Source organism: Pinus tabuliformis, chromosome 6, assembly GCF_031772625.1.
Source record: "Pinus tabuliformis cultivar Carrire ecotype Pingquan chromosome 6, CPIR1, whole genome shotgun sequence".
Lineage (NCBI taxonomy): Eukaryota > Viridiplantae > Streptophyta > Pinopsida > Pinales > Pinaceae > Pinus > Pinus tabuliformis.
In genome coordinates, this window is record NC_142292.1 from 1346952262 (window position 1) to 1346962173 (window position 9912).

Here is a 9912-nt window from a genome sequence, read left to right on the forward strand (position 1 = left end):
GAGATATAATGGAATATATCTCAACCTATATAGCATTTATTACTTTATGGTTGGATGCACATTGATAATTGTGGTGAACAATATACACCCTCGCTATAAACACTAGTCTGACTTAGTATTTTAGAAACCTTATTGTCATAAATGGGAGCAACTGTGAGTACTAAATATTTTTTTCTAATTGTGTCCCCTTGTGAGGTTTACTTCTTGATGGGAAGAATCCATTTTTACTAAACCTATCCATACATCCATATCCTAGAGATCTCTCTTGAGAGATAATAGTAAGATTCCATGGATTGTATAATTTTGGATCAATGTTAATGTATATCTTTTTGTTTCCTCTTTTATGGAACAACTGGAAAGAGGTGTTATTTGATATTATGGAACCTTTCATATTTTTTATGATTTAATAATAGCTTGATTCCTTCTAACTTGTCCCTACAAGTATGAATGATAGAGATGCAAATTATACACTTCCCCTAGGGATTGTAGATTTTGAGATGCATTATCTATCACCCGATTAAGGAGATAGGTAATGAATTGGGGTTATTTGTGCATTTAAGGAGAGGAGAGAAAGTAATCACAATTAGTCGCCCCATCATATACAACTAGAGGATAAATTTCTAAAATGTATTCCTACTATTTTGGAGAATCTTAAACCCATTGAGTCTAATAATGATGATTGAGACCTAATTTTCATTGAGATGTAACCTATTAACATTGGATATTGACCAATCTCTAATAATGAGATGATCCATTCCTTGATGTTGTTCTCCTACTCACTAATCCATGATGTTTATGTGTCATTTTTAAGGATAAGTTATCTATTTATTAGTATTCATGTCATGGATTATATATTAAGGTATTTAATATATTTGATGTTTCCTACAATGAACAATAATCTTTATTTTCAACATTTCCCTTACTTTTGATGTCATAGTTTTCCATATTTTATGTACAAAACATTGTCCATATTTATACCTTGCTAATATAATAAAAATATAATTGGATTTCATTTTCACACTTAATCAAGCAAAGATAGACTCATGGAACTTTTCATATTTTTGATGTTTTAATAATAGTTTGATTCTTTCTAACTTGTCCCTACATGTATGAATGATAGAGATGAAAATGACACACTTCCCCTAGAGATTAGATATTTTGAAATGCACCATCTATCACCTGAGCAAGGAGACATTTGGTTCCACCCCTAGCCACACAATTTATCAATGGTCCCATATATTCATGTCCAATAATGTATTAGGGTTATTTGTGCATTTAAGGAGAGAAGAAAAGGTAGGCACAATTAACCACCACATCATATACAAATAGAGGATAAGTTTCTAAATTTTGTTCCTACACATTGAGTCTAATAGTGGTGATTGAGACCTAATTTTCATTGAGATGTGGCCTCTTAACATTAGATATGGTCCAATATCTAATAACATTGAGATGATCCATTCCTTGATGGTGTTCTCCTACTCATTAAGTCATGGCGTTTATGTGTCATTTTTAAGGATAAGTGATTTATTTATGCCTATTCGTGTCATGGATTATATGTTAAGGTATCTAATATCTTTGACTTTTCCTTCAATGAACAAGAATCTGAACTTTTCCCTTACTTTTGATGTCATAGTTTTCTATCTTTTATGTAGAAAACATTGTCCATATTTATACCTTGCTAATGTAATACAAATATAATTGGGATTCATTTTCACACTCAATGATAGACTAATAATTTTTTTTCATTATTACTCTTTTGAGAAATTAACTTTATCATTTTATTTTTGGTTTGATAAAGGGTCCACATTATAAAAAGTTTTGAGAAGGGATAAACATCATGCACCCAGAAATAAATTAATAATGATATATAGTACATAAATATAATGGAATATATCTCAACGTATATAGCATTTATTAATTTATGGTTGGATGCACATTGATATTTGTGGTGAACAATATGCATCCTCCCTGTAAACACTAGACTCACTTAGTAATTTAGAAACCTTGGTGCCATAAATGGGGGCAATTGTGAGTACTCAATAGTTTTCCCATTCTGCACCCTTATCAAGTTTACTTCTGGATGGGATGAATCTCTTTTTACTAAACATATCCTTACATCCATATCCTAGAGAGCTCTCTTGAGAGATAGTATTAAGATTCCAAGGATTGTATAATTTTGGAGCAATGTTAATTTATCCATGTATATCTTCTTCTTTTTTTTCATGGAACAAGTGGAATGAGGTGTTATTTGATATTATGGAACTTTTCATATTTTTGATTATTTAATAATAGCTTGATTCTTGCTAACTTGTCCCTACATGTATGAATGATAGAGATGTAAATGACACACTTCCTATAGAGAATAGGTATTTTGAGATGCACTATCACCTGGGCGAGGATACACTTGGTTCCTCCCCCATCCACACAAATTTTCAATGGTTCCATAGATTCATGTCCAATAATACATTAGGGTTATTTGTGCATTTAAGGAGAGGGGAGAAAGTAGGCATAATTAGCTACTCCATCATAGACAACTAGAGGATAAGTTTCTAAATTGTGTTCCTACTATTTTGCAGAATGTTAAACCCATTGAGTCTAATAATGATGATTCATAGACCTAATTTTCATTGAGATGTAGCCTCTTAACATTGGATATGGACCAATCTCTAATAATTAGATGATTCATTCCTTGATGGTGTTCTCCTACTCATTAAGACATGATGTTTATGTGTCATTTTTAAGGGTGAGTGATGAATTTATGTCTATTCATGTCATCATTTATATGTTAAGGTATTTAATATCATTGGCTTTTCCTATAATGAACAAGAATCTTTATTTCAAACCTTTCCCTTACTTTTGATGTCATCATTTTCCATCTTTATGTAAATAACATTGTCCATATTTATACCTTGCTAATATAATAAAAATATAATTGGATTTCATGTTCTCACTTAATCAACCAAAGATAGACTAATAGAATTTTTTCATTATTACTCTTTTGAGAAATGAACTTTACCATTTTATTTTAGGTTTGAATAAAGGGTTTTTGTGCATTTAAGGGGAGGAGAGAAAGTAGACACAATTAGGCACCCCATCATATACAACTAGAGGATAAGTTTCTAAATTTTATTCCTACTATTTTGGAGAATGTTAGGCTCATTATTTTCTAAGGTCTCTATGTTAAACATATGAAGAGAAATAATGTTCTTAATCTTTTGTTTGTTTTCACAATGTTCCAAATTGTTGAATTGGTTTTGAGTATTAACAACATCCATGATTTTTGCTCCAGATATTGCAGATGACACATTCACGTTAATGCTACTCTTTTCTACGCTATTGCCTTACGGTGTTTCCTTTGCAACATTTGGTGCAATTTCTAGTTATAAGGATAATGATGTAGTTGATGTAGAAGTAGAAGCTTTTAATTTATTTTTTCATTTGCAACAGAAACGTAAATAATTTTCATTATTATATCAAAATAAATTTCTATTGCGGACATAGAGGGGACATGCCTAAGTGTTCGGCCATGCATTATTTATAGTTCTCCAAATATTTTCAAAAATTAATATAATTTTTTGCAATGTTTGAATACCACATATATCTTTTCCTTTTTTTATGGTTCTAAAGAGATTTAAAATGCATGTTTCATTGGAAAAAGTATTGAATATATTAATTCTTTGTTTTACTATGAGATAAATATTAATATTTTAATTATTTTTTTATTTTAATATAATAAAAATAATATTTTAATTTTTATTATCGTTTTTGAAAAAAAGCATGTGGCCTAGAGACTGTCATATCACTAAAGAAAATATCTATGTTTTAAATATTTTTTTTGAGGATATGGTTAGTGAAAGTGTATATTGGAATTTTTAATATTATTATTGTTGGTGATGACGATTAATGTCTACTAAGGCCAATGTCCTCACTAATGCAGTCTAGGGACCTTAAGAAGAAAAATAATCTAATTGTAATTCTTTAGGATATTATTTCTATGTTAAAATAAAAAGAGAAAGATGCTCACTGTGATCACTAGAATTAAAATGGGCCGACATAACAAAACAAGAAGATTGTAAATGTTTTAAATTTAAATGAAAATGTAAAATTTTTAAACTATACACTTTTTAAAAGATTTAAATATATAATAATATAATATTACTTTTTAATTTTATTTTTTTTAAATCAATTGTAACATTTAAAGTTAACTTACCATTTACAAAAAAATTAAAATAAAAATTACTATATAAAAATGCCCATCCAGGACTTTGGTAATTGGTTCATTATGTGCAATCACATATATTTGATTATTTTAAATCATGAGTCCATGGAATTGACATGCACCGGATCTAATGAATCCCATATATGGTATTAAAGTCGAAAGGTTTGAGTTTAAATGTGAATGATCTGCCATGTGATTTCCCCGTTCTTACCCCTGGGGTGACCTACTACCCTCTGTAAGCCACGCAGCATGGAGACATGGAGTAAGGTTGCGCATGCTGACCAGATGGGTCATGCTGCTTGTGCTATCTGTTGGGTGTTGATGTTGTTGATCGGGCTCATGCGATCGAACGGTGGAGATCACTTAGGGTTTCAAACCCTAACTAATTGCTCGTCCTCGGCTTCTGTGTGGCTCATTGTTGCCGCTGATACTATGGTTTCTTGCTGCTCCATGAGGGTTTGTCGTTCTGCAAGGTTTCGATGTCTTGATCAAGGTTCTTGTCCATCTGGGCATCCTCTGAAAATGACGAAGATGGTAGTCATTGCCAATGGAGGGCCAAGTAAACCCCTTAGACCATTTCTCTGTGATCTTCTTAGATTGTATGGGGGTGTTTACCGTAAAGTTGGACTAAGGTTTTGGAGCTGTGTTAACACTTGGTCTCTACTGCACAGGAAAGCCGCATGGTACTTCCATCACTCCGGGCGACAGTCGATTCCAGGATTTAGCTGCAGAAGGTAACTTCTGAGCACTTCTGAACTTGAATGTTTTAAATCCTTTGATTTGCTTAATATTTCTCATATTGTTTTCTCTCTGTGGACAGGGAAGCTGCCTCCCGTGGGAATTGGCCACCTCTAGGTAACAAAATCTTCCCTTTGTTTATTTACCATGTTTGTTCGACTTTTCCATAAGGTTTTCTACCTTAAGGTTTCGGTTGCCTAACAGGTAACTATACAGTGCTTAAGTGTATTATTGTTGGTGAAGGTCATTCCTCATCAGAGCTTAAATTTCTCACAATGTCATTGTTGGCCCTTCCAGGTTGGAATCTTACCTCTGGCATGAATTAAGTTATTGAACATTTCGCATATGGTCAATGATAGAGACTCCGTGTCGAATTGGTTCAAGTTTTATCGTTCTGTTGATCATGTAATTAATTAAACACACATGAATAGTTAAGGGAACTCTGTGTAGGCTCTTTTGGTAATTTTTGGGGAGAATACTCCCGCTCTGTAATCGACAGAGAGTTTAAGCTCTTTCTCGCTGAGAGTTATTTTGTCAAGCGACCACTTAAGTGAACCAACCTATGTTCTGTTATTTAAAATGTTTAATTTATGCATTATCGTTTATAGGACTTTATTTGAATTATTCATATGCTTGGAAAATGGCACTGAATTAAGTTAATTGCTACCATAGTTGCAATCCGGGCTGAGAGGACCCTTCTCTTATTCATGCAAATTTAGTTAGGATGATTGGAATTCGGTTTAGTTTTTATTTAAGATATTACTAGGTTAAACAATCACTCTGTCGAAATTTTCGTAATTACGTAGTCAAGATATGATGCAGCACCTGCATTCAAACAATTTTATGAATTCTTGTTGTCTTTATATTTTAAATCTACAATTAACAGTTACATAATATCTATATTTAAATTTGAGTTCTAGCAGCAGTTTATGGATTGTCTTTCTATTGTAGTCACTTGTCTAGAGTGCGTAAAACTACTCAGGTCATTCCACAGATTCTCAGATATAGTACATTAAAAATAATTTATTTCTATATCTTACCAGTTTAACTTTGATTATAATGGATAGTGTATCGTAATCACTATATGAGCATTCTCTTTCCTTTTTGATGTGTTACATAGTAATTCTATGGTTATTAGAATACGTTGTCTACCATACGATTCCAGAAAATTTGTTTTATCTCCTATAATTACACTTTTCCTTACGACTTCTAATATAATTTGTCATTCCAGAATTTATTTTATGACAGTTCAAGCATAACAATTCTACTCTGTCATTAAATGTTAATCTCTATATGTTATCATTAACTCTAGAAAGAAACTAACTACAATACTTATCTATTCCACTTGTAGTTTCCAATAATTCCATAAAGTCTCTCCTCCCAGCCACGAACCTGGCAATTACGTCCAGGTCCTCCCCCGAGTACTTTCTCTGCTAGAATAATTTCGAGTTACAGTCAGTGCCTTGGGCCTCTGAACTCCACTGTCCAACCTCAAGTCCTACACTTCATTAACTGTTCATCAGCAACTTCCCACTGGTTTCCTCCCCTCCTCTAGGATAGTTCTTCTCTTTTCTATTTAGCCCCTATATCTCCCTTTTCCAGGGTAGGGGCATAATTATTTCTTGTTAACTGTTTCTTGTAATTGTAGTAAACAACTTCTTTTAATTAATCATGTTTACATTTCTAATCACTCAAAATTAGGTAACAATTTAATATCTAGCTTTCCAGCCTTGATAACACATAACAAAAAGTAAATGTAGTCAAATATAAACCAAATTAATATCCACAGTAAATCCTTTCAAGGAGCCAAGGGTGTTACATCTCACCCCCCATGTGCGGAACATTGTCCCTGGTGTTCCTTCTATTTCAAGAGAATAACATTGGGTAAGCTTCTTGCATAAATTCTTCTTCTTCCCAAGTTGCCTCCTCCGGGCCAAAGTGCTTCCATTGCACTTTAACCTCGGTGATCACTCGCCTCCGCAAGGTGGTTTCTCTCCGATCGAGAACACGAAGAGGTTATGCTAGAAACTCTCCTTCTGGTTCGACCTGCACATGCAATAATCATAGTCATATTCCTTCAAAACAATTGGAAAAATATATAAAACCTTTTAACTTGTTACCTGAATATTTTCTCAGTTTATTATGTGTTGCAGATTGTACACATATTTATTTAACAATGAAACATGCAAAAACGTTATGGACCCGAATGTGGCTTGGCAAAGCAAGTTTATAGGCTATAGGTCCAATTCGTTCCAAGACCTGAAAGGGTCCATAGTATCGGGGTGCTAATTTAACACAACCCCTCCACTATGAGGAACTTTTTTGGGGCTTAACTCTTAGATAAACATGATCTCCGATTAAAATTCTCTGTGCGTCCTTTTCTTATCTGCATAGATTTTCTGCCTATCTTGGGCAACCTTTAGATTCTGTTAAACTTTCTTAACGGCTTCCTCCATTTCTACTAGCATGTATGGGCCCAATGCTAACTTATTCACAGGGTTATTCGAATCCATAGGTACCTTGCACTTTCTTCCATAAAATACTTCAAAAGGGCTCATGCCCAGTGATTCATGAAATCCATTATTGTATGCAAATTCCACGAGGTGGAGGTAATCCTCCCACTTATGTGGTTGTTTCATTACAAACATGCATAGCATGTCCTCCAGTACTTGATTCACCTTTTCAGTTTTTCCATCAGTTTGGGGATGGTAAGCCATGCTAAACTGGATCTGGGTACCCAATCCTGAGAAGAGGGCTTTCTAGAATGCAGATGTGAATTTCACATCCCTATCTGAAATTACCACTTTGGGTATATCGTGCAATCGAAATATTTCCTTCATAAATATGTCCGCAATTTCCACAGTTTTGTATGTGGATTTCACAAGTATAAAATGTGCGATTTTGCTCAATTTATCTACTACAACCATAATTGAATCATGTTGTTTCCTAGTACGAGGTAAACCTGTGATGAAATCTAAAGATATGGTCTCCCATTTCCATTCTGGAATGGCCAGTGGTTGTAAAAAACTGACAAGATGCTGATGATCTGCCTTAACTAATTGACACTCCAAACATTTAGATAAATATTATGTGACATCCTTCCTTAATCCGAGCCAAAAATACCCTTTCTTAATAGTTGTTAATAATTTTTGGTAACCTAAATGGCCCACACAAGGTTTCCGGTGAAATTCATCCATTATTAATTGTTTATCAACACTTTGATTAGGAACATAGATTATATTTTTAAATGTAAGAATGTCATCCCGATCTATGTCGAAATCTGATTTTTCTCCTCTTAACAAAGCTTCTTTTGTTTGCTACCAAAGAAAACTATATTCTGAATCCTTGACAAATGCTTCTTTTATAATTACTGGAATGTTTGAGCATGCTTGACTGATCTGAACCTCATAAATTCAATGTATCTTCCTACTTAATGCATCATCTACCCGATTTTCCTTCCCTTTTAAATGCTTCATGTCAAAATTGAACTCACTTAAAAAAAAATTCCATCTGGCCTATCTGGCATTAAGGTCAGACTGGTTGAAGAAATTTGTAAGGCTATTATGATTTGTTAGCAACAGAAATTTCTTCCCCAATAGGTAATGTCGCCAAATTTTGAGTGCATGTACCACTACTGTTAATTCAAGGTCATAAGCGAAGTATCGCTGCTCATATTCCTTTAATTTCCATGATTCGTAAGCTATAACTTTACCTTCTTGTGTCAGTACTCCGCCAACGCCTTCCTTACTTACATCTGTGCATACTACAAAGGATTTTTCTGGATCTGCCACTTTTAGCACGGGTGCAATGGTAAGTAGGTGTTTTAATTTCTCAAAGCTTTGTTGGCATTCCTCTGTCCATTGGAAGGTGCATCCCTTCTTTTGTAAAGAAGTCATTGGAAAGGAAATTTTTGAAAATCTTTCAATGAATTGACGGTAATATCTGGCTAAACCCAGAAATGATATAATATCAACGACATTCTTGGGAGTGTTCCATTCCACAATGGTTTTAATCTTCTCCGGGTCTACCGCTATCCCCTTTTCTAATATAACGTGTCCCAAGTATTGGATTTGATCTTTGAAAAAGTCGCATTTACTAAATTTAGCATATAACTAGTTTTCTCGTAATGTTCACAGTACAATTCTCAAATGTTCTTTGTGTTCCTCCTGATTCTTAGAGTATATCAAAATATCATCAATAAAAATTAACACAAAATTATCAAGATAGGGCTGGAAAATACCATGCATCAAACTCACAAAGGTGGATGGGGCATTTGTGAGGGCAAATGGAAATACTACGAACTTGTAATGACCATAACGAGTTCAGAATGTCATTTTATAGATGTCCCCTCCTTTCCTTATCTGGTGATAACCAGATCCTAAATCGATTTTTGAGAAAATCTTCTCTCCCTGCACTTGATCGAATAGATCATCAATACGTGGCAAGGGATATTTATTCTTGATGGTTAGTTTATTTCATCGATGATAATCGATGCATAATCTCCCCAAGGGGACACACTAGGACGGATATACGTTTTATCCAAAAGCTCCTAAAGTTGCATTTTGATTTCTGTCAACTCAGGTATGCTCATGTGGTAACGGGCTTTAGACACCGGAGCTGCACCCACAATAAGTTCAATGGTGAAGTCAATATCCTGCTTGGGTGGTAAACCAGGGATAGATTCGAGAAAGACATCCACAAATTCCTGAATGACAGGAATATTTTCCAAGGAGGTCATTTTATTCTTGGAGTTGGTAAATCCCACTTGAACCACATATATTTGACAACCTTTCCTAATACACCTTCCTAGCTAACTGGCAGTAATGGGGCGTAGTTTGGCGTTAGAATTAATTCCTTGCAGTTCCCTCCTTTGTCCTGATTCTAAAATAAAACTAATGGTTTTCTGCTTACGATCAACCAAAGACCAATATTTTTCCAATCAGTCCATTCCAATT